The sequence below is a fragment of the Loxodonta africana genome, chromosome 13 (assembly GCF_030014295.1).
Source record: "Loxodonta africana isolate mLoxAfr1 chromosome 13, mLoxAfr1.hap2, whole genome shotgun sequence".
In the NCBI taxonomy this organism is placed as follows: Eukaryota; Metazoa; Chordata; class Mammalia; order Proboscidea; family Elephantidae; genus Loxodonta; species Loxodonta africana.
Genome location: NC_087354.1, coordinates 34,818,032 through 34,826,209, shown reverse-complemented (window position 1 = coordinate 34,826,209; position 8,178 = coordinate 34,818,032). Strand labels below are relative to the sequence as shown.

At 40.3% G+C, this 8,178-nt stretch overlaps 1 pseudogene; it reads right to left on the bottom strand.

The window, feature by feature from the left end:
- Positions 1-5,813: 5,813 nt before the first annotated feature.
- LOC100654231 (eukaryotic translation initiation factor 3 subunit C-like) lies at positions 5,814-7,445 on the bottom strand (annotated as a pseudogene).
- Positions 7,446-8,178: the final 733 nt, after the last annotated feature.

Below are 8,178 nucleotides of genomic sequence, written 5' to 3'. Positions count from 1 at the left end.
TATTTACCCATTCATCCGTTGATGGACACCTTGGTTGCTTCCAACTTTTTGCTATTGTAAACAGAGCTGCAATAAACATGGGTGTGCATATATCTGTTTGTGTGAAGGCTCTTGTATCTCTAGGGTATATTCCAAGGCGTGGGATTTCTGGGTTGTATGGAAAAAAAAAAAATTATGGTAGTTCTATTTCTAACTGTTTAAGATAACGCCAGATAGATTTCCAAAGTGGTTGTACCATTTTACATTCCCACCAGCAGTGTATAAGAGTTCCAATCTCTCCGCAGCCTCTCCAACATTTATTATTTTGTGTTTTTTGGATTAATGCCAGCCTTGTTGGAGTGAGATGGAATCTCATCGTAGTTTTAATTTGCATTTCTCTAATGGCTAATGATCGAGAGCATTTTCTCATGTATCTGTTAGTGCCTGAATATCTTCTTTAGTGAAGTGTGTGTTCATATCCTTTGCCCACTTCTTGATTGGGTTGTTTGTCTTTTTGTGGTTGAGTTTTGACAGAATCATATAGATTTTAGAGATCAGACGCTGGTCGGAGATGTCATAGCTGAAAATTCTTTCCCAGTCTGTAGGTGGTCTTTTTACTCTTTTGGTGAAGTCTTTAGATGAGCATAGGTGTTTGATTTTTAGGAGCTCCCAGTTATCTGGTTTCTCTTCGTCATTTTTGGTAATGTTTTGTATTCTGTTTATGCCTTGTATTAGGGCTCCTAGGGTTGTCCCTATTTTTTCTTCCATGATCTTTATCGTTTTAGTCTTTATGTTTAGGTCTTTGATCCACTTGGAGTTAGTTTTTGTGCATGGTGTGAGGTATGGGTCCTGTTTCATTTTTTTGCAAATGGATATCCAGTTATGCCAGCACCATTTGTTAAAAAGACTATCTTTTCCCCAATTAACTGACACTGGTCCTTTGTCAAATATCAGCTGCTCATACATGGATGGATTTATATCTGGGTTCTCAATTCTGTTCCATTGGTCTGTGTGTCTGTTGTTGTACCAGTACCAGGCTGTTTTGACTACTGTGGCTGTATAATAGGTTCTGAAATCAGGTAGAGTGAGGCCTCCCACTTTCTTCTTCTTTTTCAGTAATGCTTTGTTTATCCGAGGCTTCTTTCCCTTCCATATGAAATTGGTGATTTGTTTCTCTATCACCTTAAAAAATGACATTGGAATTTGGATCGGAAGTGCGTTAAATGTATAGATGGCTTTTGGTAGAATAGACATTTTTACTATGTTAAGTCTTCCTATCCATGAGCAAGGTATGTTTTTCCACTTAAGTGTGTCCTTTTGAATTTCTTGTAGTAGAGCTTTGTAGTTTTCTTTGTATAGGTCTTTTACATCCTTGGTAAGATTTATTCCTAAGTATTTTATCTTCTTGGGGGCTACTGTGAATGGTATTGATTTGGTTATTTCCTCTTCGATGTTCTTTTTGTTGATGTAGAGGAATCCAAGTGATTTTTGTATGTTTATTTTATAACCTGAGACTCTGCCAAACTCTTCTATTAGTTTCAGTAGTTTTCCAGAGGATTCCTTAGGGTTTTCTGTGTATAAGATCATGTCATCTGCAAATAGAGATAATTTGACTTCCTCCTTGCCAATCCGGATGCCTTTTATTTCTTTGTCTAGCCTAATTGCCCTGGTTAGGACTTCTAGCACGATGTTGAATAAGAGCGGTGATAAAGGGCATTCTTGTCTGGTTCCCGTTCTCAAGGGAAATGCTTTCAGGTTCTCTCCATTTAGAGTGATATTGGCTGTTGGCATTGCATAAAAAAAAAAAAAAAGCATAGATGCCCTTTATTATGTTGAGGAATTTTCCTTCAATTCCTATTTTGGTGAGAGTTTTTTTCATAAATGTGTGTTGGACTTTGTCAAATGCCTTTTCTGCATCAATTGATAAGATCATGTGTTTTTTGTCTTTTGTTTTATTTATGTGATGATTTACATTAATCGTTTTTCTGATATTAAACCAGCCTTGCATACTTGGTATAAATCCCACTTGATCGTGGTGAATTATTTTTTTGATATGTTGTTGAATTCTATTGGCCAGAATTTTGTTGAGGATTTTTGCATCTATGTTCATGAGGGATATAGGTCTGTAATTTTCTTTTTTTGTAATGTCTTTACCTGGTTTTGGTATCAGGGAGATGGTGGCTTCATAGAATGAGTTGGGTAGTATTCCGTCATTTTCTATGCTTTGGAATACCTTCAGTAGTAGTGGTGTTAACTCTTCTCTGAAAGTTTGGTAGAACTCTGCAGTGAAGCCGTCTAGGCCAGGGCTTTTTTTTGTTGGGAGTTTTTTGATGACCGTTTCAATCTCTTTTTTTGTTATGGGTCTATTTAGTTGTTCTACTTCTGAATGTGTTAGTTTAGGTAGGTAGTGTTTTTCCAAGAATTCATCCATTTCTTCTAGGTTTTCAAATTTGTTAGAGTACAATTTTTCGTAATAATCTGATATGATTCTTTTAATTTCAGTTGGTTCTGTTGTGATGTGGTCCTTCTCGTTTCTTATTCGGGTTATTTGTTTCCTTTCCTGTATTTCTTTAGTCAATTTGGCCAATGGTTTATCAATTTTGTTAATTTTTTCAAAGAACCAGCTTTTGGCTTTGTTAATTCTTTCAATTGTTTTTCCGTTCTCTAATTCATTTAGTTCAGCTCTAATTTTTATTATTTGTTTTCTTCTGGCGCCTGATGGATTCTTTTGTTGCTCACTTTCTATTTGTTCAAGTTGTCGGGACAGTTCTCTGATTTTGGCTCTTTCTTCTTTTTGTATGTGTGCATTTATCGATATAAATTGGCCTCTGAGCACTGCTTTTGCTGTGTCCCAGAGGTTTTGATAGGAAGTATTTTCAGTCTCGTTGCATTCTATGAATTTCCTTATTCTCTCCTTGATGTCTTCTACAACCCAGTCTTTTTTCAGGAGGGTATTGTTCAGTTTCCAAGTATTTGATTTCTTTTCCCTAGTTTTTCTGTTATTGATTTCTAGTTTTATTGCCTTGTGGTCTGAGAAGATGCTTTGTAATATTTCGATGTTTTGGACTCTGCAAAGGTTTGTTTTATGACCTAATATGTGGTCTATTCTAGAGAATGTTCCATGTGTGCTAGAAAAAAAAGTATATTTTGCAGCAGTTGGGTGGAGAGTTCTGTATAAGTCAATGAGGTCAAGCTGGTTGATTGTCGTAAGTAGGTCTTCCGTGTCTCCATTGAGCTTCTTACTGGATGTCCTGTCCTTCTCCGAAAGTGGTGTGTTGAAGTCTCCTACTATAATTGTGGAGGTGTCTATCTCACTTTTCAATTCTGTTAAAATTTGATTTATGTATCTAGCAGCTCTGTCATTGGGTGCATAAATATTTAATATGGTTATGTCTTCCTGATCAGTTGTCCCTGTTATCATTATGTAGTGTCCTTCTTTATCCTTTGTGGTGGATTTAAGTCTGAAATCTATTTTGTCAGAAATTAATATTGCTACTCCTCTTCTTTTTTGCTTATTGTTTGCTTGATATATTTTTTTCCATCCTTTGAGTTTTAGTTTGTTTGTGTCTCTAAGTCTAAGGTGTGTCTCTTGTAGGCAGCATATAGACGGATCGTGTTTCTTTATCCAGTCCGAGACTCTCTGTCTCTTTATTGGTGCATTTAGTCCATTTACATTCAGGGTAATTATAGATAAATAAGTGTTTAGTGTTGTCATTTTGATGCCTTTTTATGTGTGTTGTTGACAATTTCATTTTTCCACATACTTTTTTGTGCTGAGACGTTTTTCTTAGTAAATTGTGAGATCCTTACTTTCGTAGTGTTTGACTTTATGTTTGTTGAGTCGTTACGTTTTTCTTGGCTTTTATCTTGAATTATGGATTTGTTATACCTCTTTGTGATTACCTTATTATTTACCCCTATTTTTCTAAGTGAAAACCTAAGTTGTATTGTTCTATATCGCCTTGTATCACTCTGCACATGGCAGTTCTATGCCTCCCATATTTAGTCCCTCTTTTTTATTATTGTGATCTTTTACATATTGACTTCCGTGATTCCCTGTTATGAGTATTTTTTTTTAATTAATCTTAATTTGTTTTTGTGATTTCCCTATTTGAGTTGATATCAGGATGTTCTGTTTTGTGACCTTGTGTTGTGCTTGTATCCGATATTATTGGTTTTCTGACCAAACAATATCCTTTAGTATTTCTTGTAGCTTTGGTTTGGTTTTTGCAAATTCTCTAAACTTGTGTTTATCTGTAAATATCTTAATTTCGCCTTCATATTTCAGAGAGAGTTTTGCTGGATATATGATCCTTGGCTGGCAGTTTTTCTCCTTCAGTGCTCTGTATATGTCGTCCCATTCCCTTCTTGCCTGCATGGTTTCTGCTGAGTAGTCTGAACTTATTCTTATTGATTCTCCCTTGAAGGAAACCTTTCTTTTCTCCCTGGCTGCTTTTAAAATTTTCTGTTTATCTTTGGTTTTGGTGAGTTTGATGATAATATGTCTTGGTGTTTTTCTTTTTGGATCAATCTTAAATGGGGTTCGATGAGCATCTTGGATAGATATCCTTTCATCTTTCATGATGTCAGGGAAGTTTTCTGTCAGGAGTTCTTCAAGTATTTTCTCTGTGTTTTCTGTCCTCCCTCCCTGTTCTGGGACTCCAATCACATGTAAGTTATCCTTCTTGATAGAGTCCCACATGATTCTTAGGGTTTCTTCGTTTTTTTAAATTCTTTTATCTGATTTTTTTTCAGCTATGTTGGTGTTAATTCCCTGGACCTCCAGATGTCCCAGTCTGCATTCTAATTGCTCGAGTCTGCTCCTCTGACTTCCTATTGCGTTGTCTAATTCTGTAATTTTATTGTTAATCTTTTGGATTTCTACATGCTCTCTATGGATTCTTGCAACTTATTAATTTTTCCACTATGTTCTTGAATAATCTTTTTGAGTTCTTCAACAGTTTTATCAGTGTGTTCCTTGGCTTTTTCTGCAGTTTGCCTTATTTCGTTTCTGATGTCTTGAAGCATTCTGTAAATTAGTTTTTTTATATTCTGTATCTGATAATTCCAGGATTGTATCTTCATTTGGGAAAGATTTTGATTCTTTTGTTTGGGGGGTTGTAGAAGCTGTCATGGTCTGCTTCTTTATGTGGTTTGATATGGACTGCTGTCTCGGAGCCATCACTGGGAAACTAGTTTTTCCAGAAAATCCGCTGACTGGGACGCTGGCTCCAGGCTCCGAAAACAATCGCTGCTTTCCCGTATTTGTTCGTTTTCCGTCTCTAAATCTGTGTTTGTTGTTCAGGGTTCGTAGATTGTTATGTACGTGATTGATTCACTTGTTTTTCCGAGTCTTTGTTGCAAGAGGGATCAGAGGTAGCGTCTACCTAGTCTGCCATCTTGGCCCCGCCTCCTCTGGACTGTAAAAGTTTTAGTGGTTGCCTTTCTTTCAGAACACTTTTATAATTACTGGGCTTTTAAACCACAGTAGAATAGGAGAAATGCATCCACACCAGTTCATCCTTGCTACATTCTAAACCGTGCCCTCAATGTGCGAAATGCTTCTATTGATATTATGAAGCCATAAAGGCCAGCATTTTCTTTTAACCAGGGGGTTTTAAATGTGGCAAATCGAAAAACCATACAGGCAGAAATAGGTTTAATCTATTCATCCAATAGTTTTTATTCAGGTTTGTCTTTATCTTCTGAGCTCTGCAGTTTTCTTTATTTACAATTTTTTTTTTTTTTGCAACTCTGAATAGACCTTTCATGACTGCGGTGTGGCTTAGGACTGAAAGGTTGAGTGGTCTAGCCGTGGGGACAGAGTAGAGAGATCAGTAATCTGTTTGAGCCTGTTGCTGGCGCTAGCCACCGTGGCCCTCGTTTTTGTGGTAGCCATCTTTCTGACCTTGCTTGTGGTCAAATACCCGCTCAGTGCTCCCCATCAGGCTGCCCAGCTTCTCAACCAGCTATAGAGCCAGGCTTTGCTAGATAATGGGCTCTGTTCAGTGTATCACCACTGTCTGTGTCTTCTGGTCCAGGGAGACCATCAGCTCCTCATGAATGATCATCTTGCTGATGATGGATGGCATGCACAGTGGGCAAGCCCAGCTCAAGCATGTCAGTCAGTGTCTCCATGCTGATGGAGTCATAGACTGTGCTGTAGGTGAACAGGTAGGTTCACAGTGACTCTCCCTGGATCATCTTAACCAGCAAAGTGCAGACTTTGTCAGCCTTGGGGAAAAGTTCCACATTTTGCCATTTACCATCTCACTGATGATAAAACTGTGTCAGATCTTCCAGTTACCTCTCCTCATGAACTTGAGGTTGGCCACCATGTGTTCCCTCATTGACTCAGGGGGACCCAGCAAGGGCTGTGGCTTACCCACCTGCAGCTAGTGACGGAACTGCTTGCTGATCATGCATTGGCAGGCATCACTCTCATGGGTGGCTATGCAAGGCATCTCCAAGAACATGGCAGACACCAGACAGACACACTCCAATAGCTCCAGGCTGGTGTGCAGGTGGAAGGGTACGTGGTGGCACTGCTCCACCTTTTCCTGCTCCTGGTTGTGCTCCTGCAGGCTGGGTAGCAGCAGCCCCTGGCTCAGAAGCTCCTTGGCCTGGCCACTTGAGTAAATGTCCAGCAGGGCCCATCCTTGGTACAGCTCCCCAGTTGCACCATGACGTGACTGTACGGGATCTTTACTGGTGGGTCTGTGTGCTGGATCTTGTCTTGAAGGTGTTTCTTGAGTGTGAAGTCATGGGCCTCATACCAGCAGGAATGCAGAGCATGATGGTAGATGTGGCAGAAGGTGGCACACACGTGGATCTGGTCTCTGTGGCCCTTGGCATAGATGTATTTGCTCACTCTTCCATTTGCACAGCTGAGTCCTTGCCTTCACTTTCTACCTGGTCTTAATCAGATTTTGAGGAGCCCTCAGTGGTGCAGGGTAGGGGGGCCTGAGCTGCTGCTGCCGGGCATTGTAATCAAACTTATAACAGGTGCGGAGGATGCGCCTCAGGTAGGAGAGGCAGATCTCCTCTGTTGTGCCCTTCACCTCCAGGTAGTGCTGCATGTGCTTGGTGATGGCACCACCTGTGCCTTACCCTTCAGGTGCTCTGCATATCTTCGGGAGTGAGAATCAGCGTTTTGCATTATTTTGGTAAATTCTTCACCCATTCGTTTCACCAGAGTTAGGCTATAGCTAAGGACTTGCAGTGGTTGTTCAACATTGTGCAGGTTCTCACTTTCTGCCAGATGTTTTCCCCACCAAAGATGTTCGGCTTGCAAACAAGATATTCATCAGCTCATTGATGCAGTCCAGGTACTTCTGCCCATTTTTGGCTACATGTATGCCACCAGGTCTGGGCTGAGGTCATAGAGAGACCATGATGTTGAATTTGATCTTGATGATGACATCCTTCCCCAGGTTGTGCCTAGTTTGGCTGAGCTCCAGAGTCATACTGCAAACCCTGAACAGTCAAAAATCTATTTACATCTTTGGTTAAGTTACTTGACATGTATTATTATTTTAATGCCTATCTGCCACTCTCTAATCCATAATTAGCAGTGTATCTTTCGGAGTTCTTTAAAGGAACAAAAAACAGTTGTGAGGAAATGGCTCATGCAATTGTGGGGGCTGGTGACATCAGGCTGGCGACCCCAATTTGAGGGTGACAGGCTGAAGACCTCAGCTGGCTCACATAGCTGTAGGGACTGAAAAACCCAAAATCTGCAGGTTAGACAGCAGGCCAGAGACTTCTGCAGGCTTATGTCCCGAGAACCAGAGATGAGGGAACGAGAGGCGTATAGGGTCAAGAGAGAGAGCGAGCTTTGCCAGAACATCCACTTCCATGCTGGAGGCAGGCCACACTCCCAGGAAACTTCCCTTCAACTGATTGGCTGCTCACATCAGATCATGAAATGGGGGATGATACATAGTGTCTGCCAAACCACTGACAGTCACAGCCTAGCCTAGTGGACAAACAACATTAACCATCACACAGGATAAATAACAAAAACAGCAACAACAACAAAAACCCCCCAAACCAAACCCATTGCCATGGAGTTGATTCCCACTCACAGCGACCCTATAGGTCTGAGTAGACCTGCCCCATAGGGTTTCCAAGGAGCAGCTGGTGGATTTGAACTGTCCACTTTTTGATTAGCAGCCAAGCTCTTAGCCACTAGGCAGC